Source organism: Tiliqua scincoides, chromosome 3 (genome assembly GCF_035046505.1).
Source record: "Tiliqua scincoides isolate rTilSci1 chromosome 3, rTilSci1.hap2, whole genome shotgun sequence".
NCBI lineage: Eukaryota > Metazoa > Chordata > Lepidosauria > Squamata > Scincidae > Tiliqua > Tiliqua scincoides.
In genome coordinates this window covers 161,884,284-161,898,100 of record NC_089823.1, presented here as the reverse complement: position 1 = coordinate 161,898,100, position 13,817 = coordinate 161,884,284, and the positions used below count along the sequence as shown (strand labels likewise).

General features: G+C 45.3%; 1 protein-coding gene across 1 annotated transcript in view; it reads right to left on the bottom strand.

Moving 5' to 3' along the window:
• Positions 1-13,256, bottom strand: part of PCGF5 (polycomb group ring finger 5) — a 65,136-nt gene extending 51,880 nt beyond the window's left edge. Inside the window, exon 1 of the mRNA XM_066619660.1 lies at positions 13,127-13,256. The gene's annotated coding sequence lies outside the window, so the exon portion shown is untranslated. The remainder of the gene's footprint in view (positions 1-13,126) is intronic.
• Between the last annotated feature and the right edge of the window lie 561 nt (positions 13,257-13,817).

Sequence of the window (13,817 nt, the reverse complement as noted above, 5' to 3'; positions counted from 1 at the left end):
TTAGTAAATATATCTGCAGCTCATTCATTAACACATAATAAACCACAACTTCAGGCTACTTTAGTGAATATCATTCTGATCCTCATTACAAGGACATGGCTGAATTTCAGAAGTAGGATCCAATACTTATTATGCAACAAAACATCTTAGGTCAGGTTGTCCTCACCCACATCCCACATGCATTTGCTCTCATTAGGCATTAGCTGTTGGGCATGAACCAATGCTGATTGTCTTCCTCAAGGAAACTACTGAATCTGCACCATAGCAGACACCAACCCTACATATTCTTGTCAGTGTAATTGGACATAGTGGTAAACTGGAACCATTTGAAAGATTTTCCTACTCCCACTTTCATGGCCAAAGCCAGCCCCAATAGTCATGCGAAGGAGGCATAATCACAGTTTTGCTCCACAGCTTTTATTTAATGTTTGTACAGTTATTTAAATTCAGGAAACATTCTGTCACTGGTTTTAAAGTTCACATTGGAGAACAAAATACTAAAACATGCAAAATTCTTAGCCATAGTCAGGCCACTTACTGCAGGGCCATCTCCATATGGACGCAGAAGGTGATCTGCCTACAGTGAGCTATTCCCAGCTCTGAATCATTATTCACGTGTTGCACATATAATGATCTTTGTGCTATATACAATTGGCACCAAAGGCCCCATGGGTGGATCTTCTCTGATCTTAGAGAAAGTCCTGAATGCTTTAGTAAACATTCACAATCCCGTTTACATTTTATAAAGTGTGAAAGGTGAAAGACTTGCTTCGAAGTAGGGCACATGCCTCCAGCCAAAGGCACAACTCTTCTAATGAAGAAGGTGGGTGGAAACCACAGTAGCTGTTACTAGTAATGAAGAATAGTTACAGGTTTTTTCCCCTCAGGTATATGCAGCTATTTGCAGTTAGTGTGTATGGTGGATGGAGTGTGCATCTCTCATCTGTCTACACCCATTTAGTCCAGCCATTTTTCCTACTTATGAAGCATGAGACTTTGAAAAAACACTAGCAACTAGAGGGTGAGTAGTCTCACATTATGATTTTATGGTGCAGCTTCCATAATGTACTTCCAGCTGGGCCACCGCTGCAAGTGGAGAGCAACTGCAGCAGCACCCCAGCACTCTGTAAAGGAGCCCCAGTGCTGGTGAGTCAGAACGGGAGTGTGTGCAGAGGAGGATGGGGTGGAATGGAAAGGGAAAGGAACAGGACTGAGACCAAGGCAGGGAGGGGTACGTGTTGAAGCTGTGCAGGGGATGGTATCAGCTGTGGCAGCACCACCAATATCCTAACCCCCTTCCTGGCCCCCTTTCATCTTCCTGGGTCCCCTCAGACTTGCACCAGTAAAATCACTGGTGCAGGTCAGAATAGACCCATTCAAGCAGCACAAACATAGCCCCAGGCAAGGGAATAAATATTATTTGTGCCAGTGGCATGGCCGTATAGGCAGATATGTTTAGATAGGATTGGGTTGTAAAGCTCATAGTGAGTTTAGCTAAATATCCGCAACAGCTCTTCATCAGTTACACACACATCCCTGGCAGTTGGTGCCAAAGTTGTAGAGTGTTATTACTTCTATTCAATACAGTTTGTTATATTCACCTGTCTATTAACAACTCCTTTTGACCTTCACTGGTCAGAGGATTTTATTATCGGGCATAAAAATCAACATGGAATTCAGATATGACCTTTGAGAGGAATTAGAGAGTTTAGATTACCTCATCTTTCTGGGAACATTAAGAAGAACTAAATTATCTGCAATAAGCAAGACCTTGCCTCCTCTGATTCCTTTCTCTTTGCAAAGAAGAATAGAACAGACTAACTGCACAGCTGTCAATCAAATTGTGATGGTTGCTTTTTTAATTAAATAGAATTCTGGTTCTGGTCTAGGGTGGGGTGCTTTCACACACATACACACACTTATGGAAGTGTATGAAATGATAGTTACTGAAGACAGCTATGTTCAGATAAGAATCCCAGATATTATGCTGGATGGGTATACAGAAAAGTCTACTTACAGATGCATTTAGCATTTGTTTGATCTTGTGGTGAGTGAAGTTTCTTTATTTAGGACTAACTGATCCAGCACAGCATCCTGTTTCCCTAGAGTACAGAGATTGCTTTCATGACAGAGGTTTGCTTTTCTCCCTTCTAGACCCAATGCAGCCTGTACTAGTTAATGGGATGAGCAGGTGTCCATCTCTCAAATATTTCTATGCCACCTTCTGCTGTCAGATGAATGCCAGCAAAACTGAGCAAAGTGGCACTAACTGCAGCCTGTGGTACATGTGAGATCTGCATGCAATGCTACAGCAAAACCATATTACAGTATTATACTGGCATGGTGCTCATTGTGCCCCATCCTAATATACACTCAAGAAGAGGTTGCAGGATTGAATATCAGGAGAAATACCTCTGGCTTTCAGATCTTGCCGAGTTTGAAACATTTACAGTGGCACAAAAGGCTTCATTGGTAGCAGCCTGATCCTGTTCATCAGCTCTGACTTCCACAGTTCTTAGAATTTGATGTTGTGACTCTTCTGCTGCTGTTTCCAGTGGCATCACTAGGGTTTGCATTACCCAGTGCAGGAGGCCAACGTGTCACCCCTGTGATGGTCCTCCTCCCATGATGTGGGCAGGACAATGCTCCAGGCAATGGGCATGGTGATGTACCATCACCCCGCTGTCATTGGTTTTTTGGCTATAACTGATATAATAGAGATATTTCAACACTGTTTGTTTCATTGCATTCTGCATGAAATTACGCATTGATTGATGTATAACATGATGGTATTATTCAAAAACAAGATTTTAAAAATTTTGGAAAGTAGTGGTGTCACCCCCTGTGCATGTCACCCAGTGTGGGCCGAACACCCAGCACTCCCCAGCAATGCCACTGGTTGTTGCATCAAAGCATGCTGCATAGCATCAGAAGCTGACACAGTGTCAGCTGTCAGTGCTGATGCCCTGAGCACATATCATACAAAAGTATTTGAATGGTACTAGCAGGATACAGCATTCAGGACAGCCTGTCTGGTTGAATGGAATCACATGAATCTAAGGTCCAATCCTATCCAACATTCCAGCGCTGATGCAGCCGTACCAACAATGCACGCACCAGCAGTATTGGAAACTCGGAGGTCACTGGGTGCAGGATGGAAGTGATTGCTGGTGATGTGATGAAGTCATCACATAAGCGCTAAGTACTTTCAACTTGCCCAAGACACTCAGCAGCCATTTCTTCAACAGTCAATTTCCTTGCTTGGCTATCTTCAGCAACTCCACCTTCAAACCAAAGGCAAGTCGCTTCTTTGCAAAGAAAAGACACCCCCAAATATGGGCAAGCCAAGGGGTTCACATCTCCACAGCAACTTGGGAGTGGCCAAAGAAGACTGCCCAGTCTTGGTGATATGGCAGCCATGGTGCACCCCCAAAACTGGTGTCACTTGGTGTGTCCTGCACCCCCACACTCCTCTAGCGATGCCCCTGGAGTAGGGAAGCAGTCATGGAGGTCTCCCCAAGGTAAGGGAATGTTTGTTTCCTTGCCTAGAGGCTGCATTGCAGCTGCATCAGTGCTGTAAAGTTGGATAGGATTGGGCCCTCAGCAACTTCAACTATCCTGTAGAAAAGGACTCTGTGGAGACCTTTCCTATCCATTTTCCTCAACAGGGAGAATACTCTGTTTTAGCAGCAACAGTGCAAGTTTCTGTTCCTGCTGCTGTAGCTAATGCGGACAGAATCAAGACTGTAAGGGAGAGGCTCATTGCTGGCTCCGCCATGAGGTGACTTGACGCAGCTTGCTTCAGTGGCAGATCATGAAAAGGTGGTGGATTTGGGGTGTCCGTCACCCCATATCTGTGCCACCACCATCCAGTATGCTATGAATGTGGGTCATCTACTTCCTTACCATGCTGTCATGCAGTTTTCTCAAACCTGGAAATGCAAGATTTCTGGTCTTATTTAAAGGGATTGGGCAAATACAATGGCCTTGCACAGCATCCCTGGTCATACCAGCCCTTCTTAGATAAGGCCTAAGCCTTATAAGAAAACCAAATAAGAAAAAAGACAAAACACTAATAATATAAATACGCTGGAAATCACTCTTTAGACAACACTACTACCCTGAATCAATAAAGTCAATATTCATCCTTCTGATCCCCAAATTACTACAACTGAAATGGGCAGTTTTCATAGTGAGACAATAAAAATGAGTAAAGAAGAAACTACACAAAACTGAACCTGCCATTTTGCAGAAAACTGACACAAGTTGACAGCCACATAAAGTTGAAAATTCTGATCCCATTATGCTATCTTTAATATTAGTGGTTTTTTGCCTTTCCAAAGTAAAATGGTAGAAATCAAAGAACTATCAGGTGATGCAACCAAAATGCTGTTGCCACTTTAATGAGTGTTTAATTCAATTACTTCTGTCAGCACCAAATCCTATCCGTCCTCCATCTCCCTCCCCATGATGCAGTAGTGCAAAAAAAGTACATGCTATATCCAGCCTGGGGGAGGGGGGGGCAAATCAAGAGGCTTCAAATGGGAAAGGGGAATTATTTGCCCTTACCTCTCCACAAGCCTCTCACTTTGCAATGGGTCTCCTCGGACCTGTGCCAGTTTATTAGCTGGCACAGGTCCAAAGAGAAAAAAGAGGCAGAGAGGTTGTTTAAAGAGGAGATAGGATCCAACATGTGCACTTGCCACTGGATCCACCCCTTCGTGCAGCCTCCCCACTCCATTCTTGTTGGCACTCATTTTATGACAGGTAAAGTGCCTTCTGAATGAGGAAACTGTCCGCATTGCATTGCTCTGAATAGATGAACTTCTTCCTGTGTATTTAAATGTATATTTCATCTAAATTCTCAAGAAACTAATTATATGTTAATACTTTAATCACATGTAGCTAGAATAGGATTGTACCAGGGTGACAGAAGATGTCGAGTATGGACTTGCCAATAGTAGTTCTGTATAATACAAGACTCAATACAGCAACAATTATCAATATCAACACATAGTTAGCATGGTTCCATAGCACTTAATATATGAAACTTCTTCAAATCTTATACCATTTCCTGTCCATCAACACATTACAACCACCATGTTTTGTGAAAAATATACCCACAAAGATTATTTGTCTTTCATTCTTTGGAATCAACCCATCAATGAAAACCAAGTTTAAAGGAAATACCTAGACATTATTGCATAACTAATTCTCTTTCCATGTAGTATCTGACATTTATCCTTTGTCTTGGACCTGTGAATACCAATCTCTAATTAAATGAAACTTTAATTAACCAGTTTTTGTTATGACAAAATTAAGGTTGTCATTCTGATGCATTGCTCTGATGGCACACCTGGCAGCTCACACAAACGCAGCTGCAACTACATCCCATATAGCATAAATGGGGAAGTCCATCAGGCTTATTTCATGCAACCATGCTGTATTACCTGCTGCCTGTTGAGCACAAAAAGCTTGTACTTTTGTAGGTATACCAAACGTATTTGGAAAGGCTTTACCTGTATTTTTATTTTTTGGCAACTTAGGTTGGTGAATCAAGGATCAGAGTTTCACTACCAAGATGCTCTTTCTCTGCCCAACTCTGTGCCACCTAATAGCTTTGCAGTATACTGCTGTATCACATCTGGCAAGAACAGCTGCAATGACCCCTGATCTATGGTGTAACAATGTCTCCTGGAATACATTGTAATACAACAGACTCCATCATAAGTCGGTAATTTGCTGGCTCAAAGTCTAATAGGATCAACTAGTGCTTAATAGGAATTCTATCAGTTTAAATGATACACAAATCATATGAAAGCCCCTAACACTTGCATGCTTAGAAATATTTCTTCACTTAAATGGTTTTCTGGGATCCAAATTGCTACTTACATATAATACTGGGCTACTGTTTCCAGTATTGTTTCCAGTACTGTTTCCAGGGCAGGAGGTCTGGTCTAGAGGGTTGAGCCTCCATTTGCCTGAAGATAACATCCGAAGGTCACCAGTTCGAGGCCACCGGCACCGTGTGACCTTGAAGCAGCTGACAAGCTGAGCCAAGCTATTCCAGATCAAGAAAGAAACATCTGAATGTTGTGGTTTCTTGAAAGATAGAAACCATCTTTCAAATTGTAAAAATCCCTACGGGGATTTAAATTGCCTGCCTATGTAAACCACCTTGAATAAAGTCTAAGGAGAAATCTGAGGACCAAGAAAGATGGTATAGAAATACCTGTATTATTATTATTATTATTATTATTATTATTATTATTATTATTATTATTAAAGTCTGCCTGACAGAGAGAACTGGAGTTTTCATTTGCAACCTGTATAAGAGGATACTAGATAGTAACTTCTTCTACTTTTCATCTGGCAGAAGCAAAGGGAGCCAGCAAAATACAGTCATGCAAAATATTGGTATTATTGTAGCCATGAGACCAACCCAGACCATGTTAGAAGAGTACTATAATCTATGTTTTGGATCGGAATGGATAGGTGAGACATCAGCATAAATTATAAGACTATTTAGTATTTATGTGGCACTTTTTCCTATGTTCAGAACACTTCACATTTTTATGGCCGAATCCTATTTCTTGTCAGCATGCCTCTGCTGCATCCTGCATGCTGGATGGCCATAGTCACCACTTGGGGATCCAGGAAAAAGTGCAGGAGCCAGGAACACTTTCATATTCTAGCTGGAAGAGGTAAGAAAAGAAAAGAAAATACTTACCTCTCTGGCCTCTGCCTGGTCCCCTATGGGGCTCCTCAGACCTATGGCAACTCTTTTGCTGGCACAGAACTAAAGAAACACGGGGGGGATATCTAGAACCAGGGGGCCAAGGGTTTCTGTCAGTGTTGCCATGATCTGTCCCCATCACACCCCGCTTTCAGGCCCTCCTCCAGTAGAACTCTGCTGGTGGCTGGTCTGCATAGTTCTGCTGGCGCCAAATGGCCTTACAGCCCTTACACCAGCAACAGTGCTCCATGGACCAGCAGAGGGCCTGCTGTGATGATAGTTGGTATGCTGGTATACCACAAGCATAGGATTAGGATTAGGAGCTAAACAAACGCATCGGTAAAGCAGCTACCACGTTTTCCAGACTCACAAAGAGAGTCTGGTCCAACAAGAAGCTGACGGAACATACCAAGATCCAGGTCTACAGAGCTTTCGTCCTGAGTACACTTCTGTACTGCAGCGAGTCATGGACTCTTCGCTCACAACAGGAGAGGAAACTGAATGCTTTCCACATGCACTGCCTCCAACGCATCCTCGGCATCACCTGGCAGGACAAAGTTCCAAACAACTCAGTCCTGGAACGAGCTGGAATCCCTAGCATGTATGCACTGCTGAAACAGAGACGCCTGCGTTGGCTCGGTCATGTTGTGAGAATGGATGATGGCCGGATCCCAAAGGATCTCCTCTATGGAGAACTTGTGCAAGGAAAGCGCCCTACAGGTAGATCACAGCTGCGATACAAGGACATCTGCAAGAGGGATCGGAAGGCCTTAGGAGTGGACCTCAACAAGTGGGAAACCCTGGCCTCTGAGCGGCTGGCTTGGAGGCAGGCTGTGCAGCATGGCCTTTCCCAGTTTGAAGAGACACTTGGCCAACAGTCTAAGAGGCAAAGAAGGAAGGCCCATAGCCAGGGAGACAGACCAGGGACAGACTGCACTTGTTCCCAGTGTGGAAGGGATTGTCACTCCCGAATTGGCCTTTTCAGCCACACTAGACGCTGTTCCAGAACCACCTTTCAGAGCGCGATACCATAGTCTTTCGAGACTGAAGGTTGCCAATTTAGGATTAGGCCATTAGAATCCTTGATAAACCTCAGTTGTCACAGCTGAGCTAGTGCTTGACCCAAGATTTGAAGTGAGGACCTTTCTACTCATGCTTTTAACTATTACACTAAAGTAAAAATGTACATTAAACATACATCTACACGTGGATGTCCCAAAGGAACAGCTTCTAAAGAAACATCATGGAAAGACTGACTCTTATCTGTCATTGATAAATTAAGCTATTGCATGAAATATTCCAGAGAATGCTTTAGCATATGTGGTAGTGGATATGGAACACAGGCGCTTACAATTCTGATTAGACACAACTGCTGACAGAGGGTGACAGACTGAAGACTTACCCTTACAAATCTGCAATACATTTATGGAGCTAATTGGCTTAAATCCCCAAGATGCTTATTTAATGATACCCTCATGAAGTATCAACTTTAATTGTTAAATCATCACTGTTTATTGATTGAGCACACTTATACCTCACCTTTTCATCCTTGCAGGAGCTCAAGGTTCTCATGTGACAGAATAAAGTCAAACAATAGAATAATTAAAACAATCATTAGTCCTACAAAGCCACCAGTAAAGCAGCAACAACCGTAAATAAAAGCACAGTGAAATTTAAAAAAAAGTTTAAGTCCCAACCTGCAGAAGGCTGCTAAGGAGGGGACAGCCTTAGGTTCAAGGCAGAGGGAATTCCAAAGCCCCAGGAATTCCATCATGGTCAAGGACCATGGTCCCCAACAGGTAAAGCAAACTGAACTTCAATAATATGCAAATGAAGTTAAATGCAGTTAAAGCCCTGTTCAATTGTTCTAATCACATGGATACTGTCCATGCAATTGGAGCCCCCCCCCCCCCAAGTGCATCAGTAACCTTTGCCCTACTCTGTCATGCTCCTGGAGCTCAAGAGACAGGTATTTTCATATGGGGTGAGGCAGTCCTTCAGGTAACCTGGTGCTAAGACATTGACAGCACAATCATAACCCCACTGTCCATTGGCATGTTTGTGACTACTGGAATAAGGGAAAGATATTCTGCTATCACAAGGAGACCTCGAGCCTGCTCAAAAGCTGTGCTGGATACATAGGAGGCCATGCAGCCCTGTTGCACAAGTATAGTTTAGGAAGGGTTTTAAAGATAATGATCATCATCTTGATTGCATCTGGAAACAGATTGGCAGCCAGTTTAATTAATGTAATAATGGAGTAATATGAACAAACCACCTGACAACAGTCAAGAATCGGGTGGCAGCATTCTGCACCAATCGTAATTTCCAAATGTTGTTCAAGGGCAGTCCAGTGTATAGTTTATTACAGTAGTCTAACTTAGATGTAACCAACAGGTAACTATAGTCAAGTCTGATTGGGACAGGAAAAGGTTCATATACTACAATAAGGTATACAATAAGGAAATGATTATTGTTCATATACTACAATAAGGTGGAAAAAATGTCCTGAGTTATACAGGTCAGCCTTCCTTATCCACATGTTCAGGACCAGTGGATTTGACCCAATACAGGCACCTTCTGAAAGGCACTTTCAGTTTATCACTAAACTGGAAGTGCCTTTTAGAAGGTTCTGGCAGGCCTTCTGAGGCACCAGGAGGCCAAGTGCAACCTCTCCATGCCTCAGAACAGCTCCAGATATGACCAGAAGGCACTAATCTAAATGGATTAGCGATCCATTTGAGACATTTGTTAGCATTTCATGAAATCTTCTTTCAAACTATGACAGGATAAGCAACTCAAGACTGTTGGGCAAGATTCAGAATTTCTACTCCAACTTCAAACAACATGGCAGTCTTGACGACACACTTCCAATTTCAGCAACTGAAGATAATTTTCAAACATAAACCTAAATATAGTCTTGACGACACACTTCCAATTTCAGCAATTGAAGATAATTTTCAAATATAAACCTAAATATATAGACTTGAACACAGGGCAATTTCAGATGTAAAAGTTATTTTGAAACACTGCAGATACTTCTCCCCTCTTCCAATTCTGGACTGAGAACTACAATCAAGACATTTTATTAGGGTGCGCACGTGCACATTTGCATGTGTTTGTGTGTGCATGTGCACAATCAGGGCCCATTAGAGGGGGTAAAGGGGGTAATTTGTACCTGGGCCCAAGGTCAAAAAAGGGGGCCCAGGAGCCAAAGAAGGGGAACCCAAAATTTATTGGGATCTTATATTTTCTGTTGTCACCCAAACTCACTGACTGCATAAGATGCTGGGTGCGCAGTGGTAATTGTTGCCACAAGCCATAACTGCTGGGCTGAGGAATTACATGACACTCCTTAACACACTGTCAAATCTTGGAGGAAACTGGCCTGCTACAGTAGCTCTTGGGCTTGTGGATCTGCTAACCATAAAGGAGTGCATAGGAGCTCAGGGGCACAGCTGTGGGGCTACAGCTGCTGCAGAGGTATGTTTTGGTACACATAGGACACTTTCCATTCTAGTGTGAGCTGAAATACTATGATGCTAATTTTCTGCAATAATTTTCTATACAGCAGAACATCTTTAAGTTGACCACCCAAGGGACTGGAGGAAATTGGTCAACATAGGGAGGTGGTCAACATACGGAGGGAAAAAGGCATTTATCATGTTTAGCTCCCAGGACAATAAATACAAGGCCAAGTTATTATTTAGATTGGATTTTTAAAAAGTTTTATTGCAAATATCAATGAGAATTGATCCTCTTGTGATGCTTACTATTTATATCATCTATATCAAGAGACAGAGAATAAAGAGTCCACAATCAGTGTAAAAAAAAAACCTGAAAATTCATAAGCTTAAAAAAATTGTAAGTTAAAAAAATACTTGGTTTCATAGCAGACAGGCAGACCAATGCTATCCCTTGCCAGCCCATAGCTTTTAGCATGTTACATAGCCTCAACAGCTAAAAAAAACACCACTTTTTTTACTTAGGCTGCCTGGCCTCCACTGGGTCTCCTCAGATTCACTAAATGCCAGAAGGTGTTTGATATGGTCCCTCACTAAAAGCTGTTGAGAAAACTCCACACTCAGGGAATAAGAGGACAGGTCCTCTCATGGATTGGGAACTGGTTGAGGACCAGGAAACAGAGAGTAGGTGTCAATGGGCAATTGACAAAAAAGTGGAGAGAGGTGGAAAGTGGACTACCTCAAGGATCTGTCCTGGGACTGGTGCTTTTCAACATCTTCATAAATGACCTGGAAACAGGGATACGCAGGGAGGTGGACAAACTTGTGGATGACACTAAACTTTTCTGAGTGGTGAAGACCAGAAGGGATTGTGAAGTGCTCCAGAAGGATCTCTCCAAACTGGAAGAATAGGCAGCAAAATAGCAGTTGTGTTTCAATATAAGTGTAAAGTAATGCACTGGTGATGGGAACCAAAGTGGAAGGACAGTGGCTTCACTATGCACAAGCAGTATCGCGTTCAGTGGGCTACTTATGGAGGGTAAATTAATACTCTGTGCAATAGTTGAAGTGGTCAAGATACAACTTACGGAGGTGGTCAATATAGAGAGGATGGTCTCCCATAGTGTATATGCAGTGTCTGTCCATACTGTGAAAATTAGGTCAACTTAAGGAGGTGGTCAACTTTGGAGGTTCTACTGCTATTTAGAGAGACCTGGGAGTGTATCTGGTTTTCCATATTACTATATCTAGCAGCTGACACTGTGATGGGTAGGCTAGCACTCTGGATTGGGGTGGGCTCCAAAGACTTTTCTGGCTGTTGTCACCCTACCCCTTCCGTTTTGCTGCCTCCCCACCACTTTGGAAGGGCCCCCCCTAATATTGTGCCCCTTGATAAATTCCTCTTGGAAACCATGCGTGAGAGAGAGAGAGAGAGAGAGCAAACTCTGTGTATGAGAGAGAGCTCTGTGTGTATGTGTGAGAGACAGCAAACTGTGTGTGTGAGATAAGACAGAGAGAGAACTCTGTGTGTGTATGAGAGAGCTCTGTGTGTGTGTGTGTGTGTGTGTGTGAGAGAGAGAGAGAGAGAGAGAGAGAGAGAGAGAGAGAGAGAGAGAGAGAGAGCGGGAGTGAGAGAAAACGAACTGAGTCACCAGTTCTTATTCCCTTGAACTGATGATTCATCCATTCAGTCATCATCTCCGGGCAAAGCAAGCAAAACACACGTGGGTTGTAATTCACAAACCACTTTACACCCCAGCGCTCCTCAACCAGTGGCTTTTGATAATTCCATCTTAGAAAGGAACGGACACTGAGTTCACCCCAACTCTCCCCATATATTTATTGTCTACATTTACTGCACGAGGGAAGGGGGTAGGAAAGAACTACAGTATGTGCCCACCCAGATTGTCATCAGTGTTTGGCACGTTTGTGCCCCAAATACCCTTTTACACACACACACAGGTATAAGACCAGCTTGTCACTTTCGCTGTAGAGCTCAGACAGGTGTGTGCAAGCGAGAGAAAAGGAAAGAGAGCGAGTGCGCGCGCGCGCACTTGCCCGCGGGGTCCGGGCCCCTGGTCACCGTGCATGCCGAGAGAGAGAGACTGCACAGCTAGCTGCCTTCGCCACATGCAGGGCTTGCGTCGTTCCTCCATCATCTCCTCCTCCTGTGACATCTTATATAATAATGATTCAAAGCAGCTAATCCAAAGCGGAAGCCCTCCGAGCCGCCCCTGAAGCCTGAGCGGAGATCATTTCCTTGGGAACTGATGCTCCGGACAAGGAACCTCTCCGCTCTTTCTGAACTAGGGCTTTGCTAGAAAAATCCGGAAGGGAAGAAGCGACGCAGCAGCCAAAGGCAGGCGCCTGTTGTCACCCCTCAGAGAGGGTGAGCTGCTGCTGCTGCTTTCGGTTCCCCATGACGAAGCTTACCACAAACATCGCAAACCACCCCTTTGGGGTTTCTCCCCCCTCCCCTTTCCAGCGATCAGAAACCCCAGCTTGGCTGAACTGCCTCTCTCAGGCTGCAATCCCAGGCACACTTTCCTGGGAGTAAGCCCCATTGACCATAATGGGGCTTACTTCCGAGTAGGCAGGCATAGGATTGTGCTGTCAGCCCGCGTACTTGAAACAAGCTCCTCGAGTAAAAAATAAAGGGGGGGGGGAGGGAGAGAGAGAAGGCGGCAAGACTGCGAGAAAGTTAACTCTCCTGCGCTCCAGTCCCCCCAGAGCCCCCTGCACGCTTTGCAGCCCGCCCCTGCTGCAGCTGCAACGCGCGATCCGGCAGGAGCCAGCCAGGCAGGGGCACCTTAAGCAACTTGTCCTGACCGACGACGAGCCGTCCTCGGAATCCGAACTTTCCGGGGTGGCGGTGGCGGGAAAGCAGAGGCAGAAGCAGAAGAGGGGCGCGCCGACGGTGCCTTACCTTCCCCCACAGAGCCCCGAGGGAGCGCCCCGGGGACGCGGCGCAGGAGTTAGTGTGTGTGCTGCTTGCTAGGAGGTGCTGGAAGCTGCTGTTCAGCTGACAGGAGTTGCACCGGGGAGGGAGGGAGGCAGGCAGGCGGGGAGGAGGGGGAGGAAGACTCGAGCAGGGGAGGCGGAGGACTTTCCCAGGGCTGGTTGTTTACGCATTGCTGCCCTGCTCGGTGCACACAATTCACTCTCTGATTGGACACAAAGTGGGGCACAGCCTTTCGCCGCCTGCCTGCCCGCCCGCCCTCTCTCCCTCCCTCCCTCATCTCCCAGCCATGGTGCCACACGGAGCCCCGCAGGGAACAGCGGCAGGCAGGCACAGCAGGCAGGCCGGCAAGTTTGCCCGCCGGAGGACTCGGGCTCCCAGGCTGGCGCGCGCGCACCGCCCACCAGCCTGCCGTCTCCGGCGCCCCTTGGCCCGCGCCTCTTGCGAGCTCCAGCCCTCCGCGGATCTGCCTCGCAGGTTTTTTTTTTGCTTTTTTTGCACCCTTCCTGGTCCTGTGCACATGCCGCTGCCAGGGCTCCGGAGGAAGGAGCGTGTGCGCACGGGCTTGCACATGCTCACTGGGCTCCCTGAAGCTGCCGCCGCCGCCCTTACCCTGCTGCCCTCTCCTTCCCTCACTGCTGACCAGATTCTCATTCAT